The sequence below is a fragment of the Balaenoptera acutorostrata genome, chromosome 3 (genome assembly GCF_949987535.1).
Source record: "Balaenoptera acutorostrata chromosome 3, mBalAcu1.1, whole genome shotgun sequence".
In the NCBI taxonomy this organism is placed as follows: Eukaryota; Metazoa; Chordata; class Mammalia; order Artiodactyla; family Balaenopteridae; genus Balaenoptera; species Balaenoptera acutorostrata.
In genome coordinates, this window is record NC_080066.1 from 56,740,643 (window position 1) to 56,755,092 (window position 14,450).

Sequence of the window (14,450 nt, forward strand, 5' to 3'; positions counted from 1 at the left end):
GGTGTTTTGTCCCTGTCTGGCCACGTTCCCCCTGTGTTGAAGATGTGAAGGTGTTCCTGAGGACAGCCAAGCATCGTTTCTATACCTGGCCCTCATAGCGTTCCCTGAGGATTGGAGCTGTACCCAGAGGTCATTGGGTGCAACCATGCAGAAACAAGGGAGTCGGCTGCCAAGGAAAGGCTACAGGTTTAAGGGCAGGAGAGGATGTGTGGTGTGGGTGTCATTTTTCCTGCCACCCGCTGGTGCATCCACACTGTGGTATCCGGCGAGCCTGGCCACAGGCCAGACAAGTCATACCGGTTCAAGTGTCTAGGCTGTTGTCTGGGATCTGTCGTTGCATGGCTGTGGGTAACAAGTGGCTGTTGAGGACCTGAGCCTCCGGGTTTCCCCAATGGCACGTCACTGATGGGCCCAGAGTGGGAAAGTACCAGACACCACTGCAAGTTACAAAATTGCTGCAAGGGTTTGCCCCGCCACGTTGGGCGTCGGAATGGTTCCCATGCCATTAGCTTTGTGTGTGGGCCAAGGGTAGGTTGCCAGTCTTGGCAGCAGGCCAGGAAGTATGGCTGCAGGTGAATCTCCATTGTTCAGTCCAGGAGTTCCTCTGGTGCGTTTTGTCACCGGTCCCTACAAGCTGCTTTTGTTGGAGGTCGTCCCATTTGGCCAAGGGCCATTCCCTTGTGGAAGATCTCAGGGACCACATTTCCCGTTGAGGGTGAGTCCATTGTGTGGAAGCGTATGCACCAGGATTGGTTTGGTTCCCCAGAGGGCAGTGGCCCTTACGCTGAGTAATCCCTGTTCCCCTGAGGGTGTCTCAGCGGTTCAGGATGACATCCCTATGCTGTGTCGGCGGGGAGGTGGCTCAGGCGGGGAAGTTGAAGGCCCATACCAGGGGGTTGATGGACGGCTGTGCTCTTTGTGCTGATGCCCGTGTGCTCTGAAGGCATCTGTGCCACGACGCATTTACGTTTGGCTGTGGACACACAGAGATGATGGGCTGCAAATGAAATGTTGAGGGGAGATATAGCGCACATCGCTGGGCGGTATCACCCTTTGCCTCTGTGCGCCCGTTCACTTTTCTCAAACATCCCTGTGTTCTGTCACCCTGAGGCAGGTGGTGGAGTGCCAGGGAACAAACACCTGCAGCAGCATGGGCCCCTCTGTATAGTCCATGATACCTGGCGAAGTGAGGAGAGTGCAGCAATGTGAGGCAAGTCAAGGCAAAAGAGTCTCAGAGTGGTTTTGGCGTAAAGTCCTTGAGGATCCTCGTAGGAACCATGTGGTGGTGAGTGGAACTTCTTTGCAGAAACCTAGATGTTTGGCCACGGGGACTTGTGCACTGAGACTACACCCTCACCTTCTTGGCTCTTCCAGGGGCACCCCAGATATGATGCCATGATCCTTACATCCATTTGCACCCCCGTGGGTCGGCTCTGGCCGCTCCTGACTGCTGACATCCTTGAGATCGGTGGCTGCCCCGCGGTGGAGCCTGCGACTTTGAACGTGCAGTCTTTGAGCAGGTGGATTGATGATGACTCCCATAAATGCACTGCTTGGAACTCTGAACAAATGAATGGGTCTCAGGTTTCTCCGCGGTCATGTCACTGATGGGCCTGGGGCGAAAATACAAGTCGCCAGGGCAAGCAACCCAGTTGCTGCAAGGGTTTGCACTGCCAGTTTGGGCATTGGAATATCTCCAATGCCAGTAGCTTTCTGTGTGATCCAAGGGCATCGCCTCTGGCTCGACAAGGTTCCTGGTAGAAACCTTGTGGGTTAAACGGAACTTCTTTGAAGAAACCTAGATGTTTGGCCACGGGGATTTGTGCCGCGAGACTACACCGTCACATTCTGGGCTCTTCCTGGGGCACCCGAGCTCCGATGCCCTGAGACTTGGGGGCACTTCCTGCCCTGTGGCTCGAGTCTGGCCGCTCCCTACTGCTGAGAGGATTGAGCTTGCTGACCTTCCGCGACTTTGCACATCTAGCCTTTGAGCAGGAGCGTGGATCAGTGATGACTCCCATAAATGCATTCCTTGGAAATCTAAACAAAATGAATGAGCAATACCTACCGTCTTCTCATCCTAACTGAGGTCCAGCACGTGGCTCCCAAAGGAAAATTAGGGAGAGGTCCATGTTGCATTTGCTACTGTGGGCGTGCGCAGCAACATTGTTCAAGTTGAGGGTGGCGGGCTTCTCGTGCAGAAAGAGCCATGTGGAAAGGAGCCTGGGATGTCCATCTACGTGGGAAGGCTAAGGACAACTTGACGTCTCTGGGCACCTGAGTCTAGCCAGAACTGCTATCCCCTGCCGTGGTCAGCGTGCGGGTGCGAAAGGAAGCGTGAGCCACTGGTACTCCTCTGGCTTGCCATTGAGATCTACAGGCCACCCTCAAGCTCAGGTCGTTGCCTTGTTCCCGCAAGGAAACAGAAGTCTCTGCCCTCAGGGTCAGAGAAGGAGTCCTGGCCAGGCCAGGCGTCTATGTCATGTTCAGCTTGGGAGGTGGGATATAGTTTAGGTTTGCCCTGATGGTCGGGGGAAAACAAATGGGCCACTGTCCCTGGGATTTGGGCGATGCTGATGGCGCCTCCTTGGGTTGTGTCCTGCTTGTGTGTTGTGTGTGGAGAGGTTGGAAAATGCCTTAGGCAAATCCAGGGGATATCAAGCTACTTAGGTGAGGGGTGGATTCGTTTGGATCCTGGTGGAGAGAGGAAGGCAAGGCGATTGGGAAGTACACTTGAGAGTGTTGGCTAAGCCCACAGGCTTACTGTTGGGTGGATAGATGGTCGGTGGACATAGGGTTCCCGGAACTCTTTTGGGATATCTTCAGGAGCATTTGGAGTCCCGTGTAGGGAAGGAATACAGGTGCACATTCGTGGATCATCCCAAGCTTTTCCTCTCCTTTCTCAATGTGCTTCACGGCGGGTCCTTGTTCCAGCGCATGGTGCCTTCACCGCACAGAACAGTGTCTTCTCACTGGGACCGATTTGGAGCCGTTGGGATGTTTTGTCCCTGTGTGGCCTCATTGCCCCTATGTTGAGGATGTTAAGGTGTTCCTTAGGACAGCCCAGCGTCATTGCTATACCAGGTCGGCATAGCATTCCCTGAGGTTTGGAGCTCTTCCCGGAGGTCTTTGGGCCCAACCATGCAGAAAGAAGGGAGCTGGCTGCCAAGGAAACGCTACAGGTTTAAGGGCTGGAGTGAATGTGTGCTGCCGGGGTTATTTTGTCCTGCCACCTTCTGGTGCTGTGAGCCTGTGACCTCCAGCGTGCATGGCTTCAAGCCAGAGACGTCATGCCGCTTCAAGTGTGCAAGATGTTGGATGCGTTCTCTCATTGCACGGCTGTGGGTGACACGTTGGTTCTGGAGGACCTGGGTCTCATGGTTTCTCCAAGGTCTTGTCCTTGAAGGGAAGAATGCGAATGTGCAAGGTGCTACGATAAGTTACCCAGTTGCTGCAAGGGTTTGGCCCGCCACTTTGGGCATTGGAATGGCTCCCTTGTCATTAGGTTTGGTTGCGGTCCCAAGGAAATTTCTCTGGCTTGGCAGGAGACCAGGAAGTATGCCTGCTGGTGAGTCTCCCTTGATCAGTCCAGGGGTTCCTCAGGTGCCCTTTGTCACGTCTCCATACGAGCCGCTTTTGATGGAGGTCGTCTTATTTGGCCAAGGGCCCTTCCCTTATGGAAGATCTCTCCACTTAAGGGCGTGTCCACTGTGTTTAATCATAAGTGCCAAAGGCGTGTTTGTTCCCATAGAGGGCACCTGCTCTTAGGCTGAGGGGGCCGTGTTGTCCTGAGGGTGTCTCAGGGGATCAGGAAGACATACTTTTTCTGTGATGGAGGGCAGATTGCTCAGGAGAGGAATTTCAGGGACCGAGCCCGAGGGGTTGTTGGTCGGTGGCGCTCTTTGTCCTGATGGCTGCATGCTCTGAAGGCGCCTGTGCCACGATGCTTTCACGTTTGGCTGTGGACACACAGGCAAGATGGACAGCAAATGAAATGTTGAGGAGAGATAGAACACACATCGCTGGGTGGTATCGCCCTTTCCCTCGGTTCGCCCGTGCACCCTCCTCAAGTGTGCATGTGTTCTCTCACCCCGAGCCAGGTGGAATGCCAGGGAAGGAATGCCAGCAGCAGCCTGGGGCCATCCGTATAATCCCTGATACCCGTTGAAGTGAGGACAGTGTGGCAAGGTGAGGCCATGCGAAGGAGTCTCGGAAGGGTGTTTGTGTGCATTCCATGAGGATCCTGCTTTAAACCTTGTTGCGGTAAGCGACACTTCTTTGCTAAACCTAAAGGTTTAGCGAGGGTAACGTGTGCACCGGGGCTACACCCTCACCTTCTGGTCTTTTCTCGGGGAACACGAGCTTTGATGCCCTGAGAACTGGCTGCATTTCCTGACCCGTGGCTCGGCTCTGGCCACTTCTGTACGCTGATATGATTCAGCTCGCTGGCCGTCCCATGGTGGAATCTGCAACTTTAGATGTCCATCGTTTGAACATGTGCTTGGATTGATGATAACTCATACAAATGCATTCCTTGGAAATCTGAACAAAATGAGTGAGAAATCCCTACCGTCTCCTCGTTGGAACTGAGGTCCAGCACGTGGCTCCCAAAAGGGAAGTAGGGAGAAGTTCATGTTGCATTTGTGGCCGTGGGTGTCCACAGCCACATAGTTCAAGTTGAGGGTTGTGGTCATCTCATGGGGAGAAGAGCCATTGGGAAAGGAGCCTGGGATGCCAATCCAGGTGGGAAGGCTTGGGACAGAGTGCCGTCTCTGGGTACCTTGGTCTAGCCAGGACTGCTCTCCCCTGCCACGGTTCAGCATGCAGGTAGGAGAGGAAGCGTGAGCCATTGCTGGTTCTGCCGCCTGCACTTGGGTTCTACAGGCTGCCCCCACCTGCTGGTCATTGCCTTGTGGCCTCAAAGAAACAGAAGTTTGTAGGCTCAGGGTCAGATAGGATTCCAGGCCTAGGGCAGGGTTCTTTGTCATTTTCTACTTGGGAGACCAGATGCAGTTTAGGTTTCTCCTGATGAGGGGAGAAATCAAATGGGCCACAGTTCCTGGGAGTTTAGCCAATCTGATGGCTCCTCCTCGGGTTATGTCCTGCTTGTGTGTGCTGTGTGAAGGGGCTGGAAAACGCTTTAGTCAAGCTTGGTCACAGCAAGCTTCTTTGGTGAGAGGTGGCTCTGGCACCTTGCCGTGACACGTTGGGATCCCGGTGGAGAGAGAGTAAGGCAAGGCGAGTGAAAGAGACACGTGAGATGGCTGGCTAAGCCCACAGGTTTACTGGTGGGTGGATAGATCGACGGTGGCCATGGGGTTCACGGAACACATTTGGGACTCCCTCAGGAGCATCTGGAGGCACGTGTAGGGAAGGAACACGGGAGCACATTTGTGGACTGTCCCGCCTCTTTCCTCTCCTTGGTCGATTTGCTTCATGGCGGGTCCTTGTGCCAGCGAATGGTTGCCTTCATGTCACAGTATGGTGTCTTCTCATGGGGGCCGATTTGGAGGCCTTGGGGTGTTTTGTCCCTGTCTGGCCACGTTCCCCCTGTGTTGAAGATGTGAAGGTGTTCCTGAGGACAGCCAAGCATCGTTTCTATACCTGGCCCTCATAGCGTTCCCTGAGGATTGGAGCTGTACCCAGAGGTCATTGGGTGCAACCATGCAGAAACAAGGGAGTCGGCTGCCAAGGAAAGGCTACAGGTTTAAGGGCAGGAGAGGATGTGTGGTGTGGGTGTCATTTTTCCTGCCACCCGCTGGTGCATCCACACTGTGGTATCCGGCGAGCCTGGCCACAGGCCAGACAAGTCATACCGGTTCAAGTGTCTAGGCTGTTGTCTGGGTTCTGTCGTTGCATGGCTGTGGGTAACAAGTGGCTGTTGAGGACCTGAGCCTCCGGGTTTCCCCAATGGCACGTCACTGATGGGCCCAGAGTGGGAAAGTACCAGACACCACTGCAAGTTACAAAATTGCTGCAAGGGTTTGCCCCGCCACGTTGGGCGTCGGAATGGTTCCCATGCCATTAGCTTTGTGTGTGGGCCAAGGGTAGGTTGCCAGTCTTGGCAGCAGGCCAGGAAGTATGGCTGCAGGTGAATCTCCATTGTTCAGTCCAGGAGTTCCTCTGGTGCGTTTTGTCACCGGTCCCTACAAGCTGCTTTTGTTGGAGGTCGTCCCATTTGGCCAAGGGCCATTCCCTTGTGGAAGATCTCAGGGACCACATTTCCCGTTGAGGGTGAGTCCATTGTGTGGAAGCATATGCACCAGGATTGGTTTGGTTCCCCAGAGGGCAGTGGCCCTTACGCTGAGTAATCCCTGTTCCCCTGAGGGTGTCTCAGCGGTTCAGGATGACATCCCTATGCTGTGTCGGCGGGGAGGTGGCTCAGGCGGGGAAGTTCAAGGCCCATACCAGGGGGTTGATGGACGGCCCTGCTCTTTGTGCTGATGCCCGTGTGCTCTGAAGGCATCTGTGCCACGATGCATTCACGTTTGGCTGTGGACACACAGACATGATGGGCTGCAAATTAAATGTTGAGGGGAGATATAGTGCACATCGCTGGGCGGTATCACCCTTTGCCTCTGTGCGCCCCTTCACTTTTCTCAAACATCCCTGTGTTCTGTCACCCTGAGGCAGGTGGTGGAGTGCCAGGGAACAAACACCTGCAGCAGCATGGGCCCCTCTGTATAGTCCATGATACCTGGCGAAGTGAGGAGAGTGCAGCAATGTGAGGCAAGTCAAGGCAAAAGAGTCTCAGAGTGGTTTTGGCGTAAAGTCCTTGAGGATCCTCGTAGGAACCATGTGGTGGTGAGTGGAACTTCTTTGCAGAAACCTAGATGTTTGGCCACGGGGACTTGTGCACTGAGACTACACCCTCACCTTCTTGGCTCTTCCAGGGGCACCCCAGATATGATGCCATGATCCTTAGATCCACTTGCACCCCCGTGGGTCGGCTCTGGCCGCTCCTGACTGCTGACATGCTTGAGATCGGTGGCTGCCCCGCGGTGGAGCCTGCGACTTTGAACGTGCAGTCTTTGAGCAGGTGGATTGATGATGACTCCCATAAATGCACTGCTTGGAACTCTGAACAAATGAATGGGTCTCAGGTTTCTCCGCGGTCATGTCACTGATGGGCCTGGGGCGAAAATACAAGTCGCCAGGGCAAGCAACCCAGTTGCTGCAAGGGTTTGCACTGCCAGTTTGGGCATTGGAATATCTCCAATGCCAGTAGCTTTCTGTGTGATCCAAGGGCATCGCCTCTGGCTCGACAAGGTTCCTGGTAGAAACCTTGTGGGTTAAACGGAACTTCTTTGAAGAAACCTAGATGTTTGGCCACGGGGATTTGTGCCGCGAGACTACACCGTCACATTCTGGGCTCTTCCTGGGGCACCCGAGCTCCGATGCCCTGAGACTTGGGGGCACTTCCTGCCCTGTGGCTCGAGTCTGGCCGCTCCCTACTGCTGAGAGGATTGAGCTTGCTGACCTTCCGCGACTTTGCACATCTAGCCTTTGAGCAGGAGCGTGGATCAGTGATGACTCCCATAAATGCATTCCTTGGAAATCTAAACAAAATGAATGAGCAATACCTACCGTCTTCTCATCCTAACTGAGGTCCAGCACGTGGCTCCCAAAGGAAAATTAGGGAGAGGTCCATGTTGCATTTGCTACTGTGGGCGTGCGCAGCAACATTGTTCAAGTTGAGGGTGGCGGGCTTCTCGTGCAGAAAGAGCCATGTGGAAAGGAGCCTGGGATGTCCATCTACGTGGGAAGGCTAAGGACAACTTGACGTCTCTGGGCACCTGAGTCTAGCCAGAACTGCTATCCCCTGCCGTGGTCAGCGTGCGGGTGCGAAAGGAAGCGTGAGCCACTGGTACTCCTCTGGCTTGCCATTGAGATCTACAGGCCACCCTCAAGCTCAGGTCGTTGCCTTGTTCCCGCAAGGAAACAGAAGTCTCTGCCCTCAGGGTCAGAGAAGGAGTCCTGGCCAGGCCAGGCGTCTATGTCATGTTCAGCTTGGGAGGTGGGATATAGTTTAGGTTTGCCCTGATGGTCGGGGGAAAACAAATGGGCCACTGTCCCTGGGATTTGGGCGATGCTGATGGCGCCTCCTTGGGTTGTGTCCTGCTTGTGTGTTGTGTGTGGAGAGGTTGGAAAATGCCTTAGGCAAATCCAGGGGATATCAAGCTACTTAGGTGAGGGGTGGATTCGTTTGGATCCTGGTGGAGAGAGGAAGGCAAGGCGATTGGGAAGTACACTTGAGAGTGTTGGCTAAGCCCACAGGCTTACTGTTGGGTGGATAGATGGTCGGTGGACATAGGGTTCCCGGAACTCTTTTGGGATATCTTCAGGAGCATTTGGAGTCCCGTGTAGGGAAGGAATACAGGTGCACATTCGTGGATCATCCCAAGCTTTTCCTCTCCTTTCTCAATGTGCTTCACGGCGGGTCCTTGTTCCAGCGCATGGTGCCTTCACCGCACAGAACAGTGTCTTCTCACTGGGACCGATTTGGAGCCGTTGGGATGTTTTGTCCCTGTGTGGCCTCATTGCCCCTATGTTGAGGATGTTAAGGTGTTCCTTAGGACAGCCCAGCGTCATTGCTATACCAGGTCGGCATAGCATTCCCTGAGGTTTGGAGCTCTTCCCGGAGGTCTTTGGGCCCAACCATGCAGAAAGAAGGGAGTTGGCTGCCAAGGAAACGCTACAGGTTTAAGGGCTGGAGTGAATGTGTGCTGCCGGGGTTATTTTGTCCTGCCACCTTCTGGTGCTGTGAGCCTGTGACCTCCAGCGTGCATGGCTTCAAGCCAGAGACGTCATGCCGCTTCAAGTGTGCAAGATGTTGGATGCGTTCTCTCATTGCACGGCTGTGGGTGACACGTTGGTTCTGGAGGACCTGGGTCTCATGGTTTCTCCAAGGTCTTGTCCTTGAAGGGAAGAATGCGAATGTGCAAGGTGCTACGATAAGTTACCCAGTTGCTGCAAGGGTTTGGCCCGCCACTTTGGGCATTGGAATGGCTCCCTTGTCATTAGGTTTGGTTGCGGTCCCAAGGAAATTTCTCTGGCTTGGCAGGAGACCAGGAAGTATGCCTGCTGGTGAGTCTCCCTTGATCAGTCCAGGGGTTCCTCAGGTGCCCTTTGTCACGTCTCCATACGAGCCGCTTTTGATGGAGGTCGTCTTATTTGGCCAAGGGCCCTTCCCTTATGGAAGATCTCTCCACTTAAGGGCGTGTCCACTGTGTTTAATCATAAGTGCCAAAGGCGTGTTTGTTCCCATAGAGGGCACCTGCTCTTAGGCTGAGGGGGCCGTGTTGTCCTGAGGGTGTCTCAGGGGATCAGGAAGACATACTTTTTCTGTGATGGAGGGCAGATTGCTCAGGAGAGGAATTTCAGGGACCGAGCCCGAGGGGTTGTTGGTCGGTGGCGCTCTTTGTCCTGATGGCTGCATGCTCTGAAGGCGCCTGTGCCACGATGCTTTCACGTTTGGCTGTGGACACACAGGCAAGATGGACAGCAAATGAAATGTTGAGGAGAGATAGAACACACATCGCTGGGTGGTATCGCCCTTTCCCTCGGTTCGCCCGTGCACCCTCCTCAAGTGTGCATGTGTTCTCTCACCCCGAGCCAGGTGGAATGCCAGGGAAGGAATGCCAGCAGCAGCCTGGGGCCATCCGTATAATCCCTGATACCCGTTGAAGTGAGGACAGTGTGGCAAGGTGAGGCCATGCGAAGGAGTCTCGGAAGGGTGTTTGTGTGCATTCCATGAGGATCCTGCTTTAAACCTTGTTGCGGTAAGCGACACTTCTTTGCTAAACCTAAAGGTTTAGCGAGGGTAACGTGTGCACCGGGGCTACACCCTCACCTTCTGGTCTTTTCTCGGGGAACACGAGCTTTGATGCCCTGAGAACTGGCTGCATTTCCTGACCCGTGGCTCGGCTCTGGCCACTTCTGTACGCTGATATGATTCAGCTCGCTGGCCGTCCCATGGTGGAATCTGCAACTTTAGATGTCCATCGTTTGAACATGTGCTTGGATTGATGATGACTCATACAAATGCATTCCTTGGAAATCTGAACAAAATGAGTGAGAAATCCCTACCGTCTCCTCGTTGGAACTGAGGTCCAGCACGTGGCTCCCAAAAGGGAAGTAGGGAGAAGTTCATGTTGCATTTGTGGCCGTGGGTGTCCACAGCCACATAGTTCAAGTTGAGGGTTGTGGTCATCTCATGGGGAGAAGAGCCATTGGGAAAGGAGCCTGGGATGCCAATCCAGGTGGGAAGGCTTGGGACAGAGTGCCGTCTCTGGGTACCTTGGTCTAGCCAGGACTGCTGTCCCCTGCCACGGTTCAGCATGCAGGTAGGAGAGGAAGCGTGAGCCATTGCTGGTTCTGCCGCCTGCACTTGGGTTCTACAGGCTGCCCCCACCTGCTGGTCATTGCCTTGTGGCCTCAAAGAAACAGAAGTTTGTAGGCTCAGGGTCAGATAGGATTCCAGGCCTAGGGCAGGGTTCTTTGTCATTTTCTACTTGGGAGACCAGATGCAGTTTAGGTTTCTCCTGATGAGGGGAGAAATCAAATGGGCCACAGTTCCTGGGAGTTTAGCCAATCTGATGGCTCCTCCTCGGGTTATGTCCTGCTTGTGTGTGCTGTGTGAAGGGGCTGGAAAACGCTTTAGTCAAGCTTGGTCACAGCAAGCTTCTTTGGTGAGAGGTGGCTCTGGCACCTTGCCGTGACACGTTGGGATCCCAGTGGAGAGAGAGTAAGGCAAGGCGAGTGAAAGAGACACGTGAGATGGCTGGCTAAGCCCACAGGTTTACTGGTGGGTGGATAGATCGACGGTGGCCATGGGGTTCACGGAACACATTTGGGACTCCCTCAGGAGCATCTGGAGGCACGTGTAGGGAAGGAACACGGGAGCACATTTGTGGACTGTCCCGCCTCTTTCCTCTCCTTGATCGATTTGCTTCATGGCGGGTCCTTGTGCCAGCGAATGGTTGCCTTCATGTCACAGTATGGTGTCTTCTCATGGGGGCCGATTTGGAGGCCTTGGGGTGTTTTGTCCCTGTCTGGCCACGTTCCCCCTGTGTTGAAGATGTGAAGGTGTTCCTGAGGACAGCCAAGCATCGTTTCTATACCTGGCCCTCATAGCGTTCCCTGAGGATTGGAGCTGTACCCGGCGGTCATTGGGCGCAACCATGCAGAAACAAGGGAGTCGGCTGCCAAGGAAAGGCTACAGGTTTAAGGGCAGGAGAGGATGTGTGGTGTGGGTGTCATTTTTCCTGCCACCCGCTGGTGCATCCACACTGTGGTATCCGGCGAGCCTGGCCACAGGCCAGACAAGTCATACCGGTTCAAGTGTCTAGGCTGTTGTCTGGGTTCTGTCGTTGCATGGCTGTGGGTAACAAGTGGCTGTTGAGGACCTGAGCCTCCGGGTTTCCCCAATGGCACGTCACTGATGGGCCCAGAGTGGGAAAGTACCAGACACCACTGCAAGTTACAAAATTGCTGCAAGGGTTTGCCCCGCCACGTTGGGCGTCGGAATGGTTCCCATGCCATTAGCTTTGTGTGTGGGCCAAGGGTAGGTTGCCAGTCTTGGCAGCAGGCCAGGAAGTATGGCTGCAGGTGAATCTCCATTGTTCAGTCCAGGAGTTCCTCTGGTGCGTTTTGTCACCGGTCCCTACAAGCTGCTTTTGTTGGAGGTCGTCCCATTTGGCCAAGGGCCATTCCCTTGTGGAAGATCTCAGGGACCACATTTCCCGTTGAGCGTGAGTCCATTGTGTGGAAGCGTATGCACCAGGATTGGTTTGGTTCCCCAGAGGGCAGTGGCCCTTACGCTGAGTAATCCCAGTTCCCCTGAGGGTGTCTCAGCGGTTCAGGATGACATCCCTATGCTGTGTCGGCGGGGAGGTGGCTCAGGCGTGGAAGTTGAAGGCCCATACCAGGGGGTTGATGGACGGCTGTGCTCTTTGTGCTGATGCCCGTGTGCTCTGAAGGCATCTGTGCCACGACGCATTTACGTTTGGCTGTGGACACACAGAGATGATGGGCTGCAAATGAAATGTTGAGGGGAGATATAGCGCACATCGCTGGGCGGTATCACCCTTTGCCTCTGTGCGCCCGTTCACTTTTCTCAAACATCCCTGTGTTCTGTCACCCTGAGGCAGGTGGTGGAGTGCCAGGGAACAAACACCTGCAGCAGCATGGGCCCCTCTGTATAGTCCATGATACCTGGCGAAGTGAGGAGAGTGCAGCAATGTGAGGCAAGTCAAGGCAAAAGAGTCTCAGAGTGGTTTTGGCGTAAAGTCCTTGAGGATCCTCGTAGGAACCATGTGGTGGTGAGTGGAACTTCTTTGCAGAAACCTAGATGTTTGGCCACGGGGACTTGTGCACTGAGACTACACCCTCACCTTCTTGGCTCTTCCAGGGGCACCCCAGATATGATGCCATGATCCTTAGATCCATTTGCACCCCCGTGGGTCGGCTCTGGCCGCTCCTGACTGCTGACATGCTTGAGATCGGTGGCTGCCCCGCGGTGGAGCCTGCGACTTTGAACGTGCAGTCTTTGAGCAGGTGGATTGATGATGACTCCCATAAATGCACTGCTTGGAACTCTGAACAAATGAATGGGTCTCAGGTTTCTCCGCGGTCATGTCACTGATGGGCCTGGGGCGAAAATACAAGTCGCCAGGGCAAGCAACCCAGTTGCTGCAAGGGTTTGCACTGCCAGTTTGGGCATTGGAATATCTCCAATGCCAGTAGCTTTCTGTGTGATCCAAGGGCATCGCCTCTGGCTCGACAAGGTTCCTGGTAGAAACCTTGTGGGTTAAACGGAACTTCTTTGAAGAAACCTAGATGTTTGGCCACGGGGATTTGTGCCGCGAGACTACACCGTCACATTCTGGGCTCTTCCTGGGGCACCCGAGCTCCGATGCCCTGAGACTTGGGGGCACTTCCTGCCCTGTGGCTCGAGTCTGGCCGCTCCCTACTGCTGAGAGGATTGAGCTTGCTGACCTTCCGCGACTTTGCACATCTAGCCTTTGAGCAGGAGCGTGGATCAGTGATGACTCCCATAAATGCATTCCTTGGAAATCTAAACAAAATGAATGAGCAATACCTACCGTCTTCTCATCCTAACTGAGGTCCAGCACGTGGCTCCCAAAGGAAAATTAGGGAGAGGTCCATGTTGCATTTGCTACTGTGGGCGTGCGCAGCAACATTGTTCAAGTTGAGGGTGGCGGGCTTCTCGTGCAGAAAGAGCCATGTGGAAAGGAGCCTGGGATGTCCATCTACGTGGGAAGGCTAAGGACAACTTGACGTCTCTGGGCACCTGAGTCTAGCCAGAACTGCTATCCCCTGCCGTGGTCAGCGTGCGGGTGCGAAAGGAAGCGTGAGCCACTGGTACTCCTCTGGCTTGCCATTGAGATCTACAGGCCACCCTCAAGCTCAGGTCGTTGCCTTGTTCCCGCAAGGAAACAGAAGTCTCTGCCCTCAGGGTCAGAGAAGGAGTCCTGGCCAGGCCAGGCGTCTATGTCATGTTCAGCTTGGGAGGTGGGATATAGTTTAGGTTTGCCCTGATGGTCGGGGGAAAACAAATGGGCCACTGTCCCTGGGATTTGGGCGATGCTGATGGCGCCTCCTTGGGTTGTGTCCTGCTTGTGTGTTGTGTGTGGAGAGGTTGGAAAATGCCTTAGGCAAATCCAGGGGATATCAAGCTACTTAGGTGAGGGGTGGATTCGTTTGGATCCTGGTGGAGAGAGGAAGGCAAGGCGATTGGGAAGTACACTTGAGAGTGTTGGCTAAGCCCACAGGCTTACTGTTGGGTGGATAGATGGTCGGTGGACATAGGGTTCCCGGAACTCTTTTGGGATATCTTCAGGAGCATTTGGAGTCCCGTGTAGGGAAGGAATACAGGTGCACATTCGTGGATCATCCCAAGCTTTTCCTCTCCTTTCTCAATGTGCTTCACGGCGGGTCCTTGTTCCAGCGCATGGTGCCTTCACCGCACAGAACAGTGTCTTCTCACTGGGACCGATTTGGAGCCGTTGGGATGTTTTGTCCCTGTGTGGCCTCATTGCCCCTATGTTGAGGATGTTAAGGTGTTCCTTAGGACAGCCCAGCGTCATTGCTATACCAGGTCGGCATAGCATTCCCTGAGGTTTGGAGCTCTTCCCGGAGGTCTTTGGGCCCAACCATGCAGAAAGAAGGGAGTTGGCTGCCAAGGAAACGCTACAGGTTTAAGGGCTGGAGTGAATGTGTGCTGCCGGGGTTATTTTGTCCTGCCACCTTCTGGTGCTGTGAGCCTGTGACCTCCAGCGTGCATGGCTTCAAGCCAGAGACGTCATGCCGCTTCAAGTGTGCAAGATGTTGGATTCGTTCTCTCATTGCACGGCTGTGGGTGACACGTTGGTTCTGGAGGACCTGGGTCTCATGGTTTCTCCAAGGTCTTGTCCTTGAAGGGAAGA

General features: G+C 54.4%; 8 non-coding genes across 8 annotated transcripts; all 8 read left to right on the plus strand.

Annotated features, from left to right (window-relative positions):
* Positions 1–1,522: 1,522 nt before the first annotated feature.
* LOC130708006 (small nucleolar RNA SNORD116) lies at positions 1,523–1,614 on the plus strand. The gene has a single exon (XR_009008034.1). It is a non-coding gene; the product is annotated as a small nucleolar RNA SNORD116 (small nucleolar RNA).
* Positions 1,615–2,001: 387 nt separating this feature from the next.
* LOC130707880 (small nucleolar RNA SNORD116) lies at positions 2,002–2,093 on the plus strand. Its single transcript, XR_009007909.1, has one exon. It is a non-coding gene; the product is annotated as a small nucleolar RNA SNORD116 (small nucleolar RNA).
* A 2,410-nt stretch (positions 2,094–4,503) lies between these two features.
* On the plus strand, positions 4,504–4,595 carry LOC130707858 (small nucleolar RNA SNORD116). The gene has a single exon (XR_009007887.1). It is a non-coding gene; the product is annotated as a small nucleolar RNA SNORD116 (small nucleolar RNA).
* A 2,446-nt stretch (positions 4,596–7,041) lies between these two features.
* LOC130708007 (small nucleolar RNA SNORD116) lies at positions 7,042–7,133 on the plus strand. Its single transcript, XR_009008035.1, has one exon. It is a non-coding gene; the product is annotated as a small nucleolar RNA SNORD116 (small nucleolar RNA).
* Positions 7,134–7,520: 387 nt separating this feature from the next.
* On the plus strand, positions 7,521–7,612 carry LOC130707881 (small nucleolar RNA SNORD116). The gene has a single exon (XR_009007910.1). It is a non-coding gene; the product is annotated as a small nucleolar RNA SNORD116 (small nucleolar RNA).
* Positions 7,613–10,022: 2,410 nt separating this feature from the next.
* LOC130707817 (small nucleolar RNA SNORD116) lies at positions 10,023–10,114 on the plus strand. Its single transcript, XR_009007847.1, has one exon. It is a non-coding gene; the product is annotated as a small nucleolar RNA SNORD116 (small nucleolar RNA).
* Positions 10,115–12,560: 2,446 nt separating this feature from the next.
* LOC130708008 (small nucleolar RNA SNORD116) lies at positions 12,561–12,652 on the plus strand. The gene has a single exon (XR_009008036.1). It is a non-coding gene; the product is annotated as a small nucleolar RNA SNORD116 (small nucleolar RNA).
* A 387-nt stretch (positions 12,653–13,039) lies between these two features.
* Positions 13,040–13,131, plus strand: LOC130707882 (small nucleolar RNA SNORD116). The gene has a single exon (XR_009007911.1). It is a non-coding gene; the product is annotated as a small nucleolar RNA SNORD116 (small nucleolar RNA).
* Positions 13,132–14,450: the final 1,319 nt, after the last annotated feature.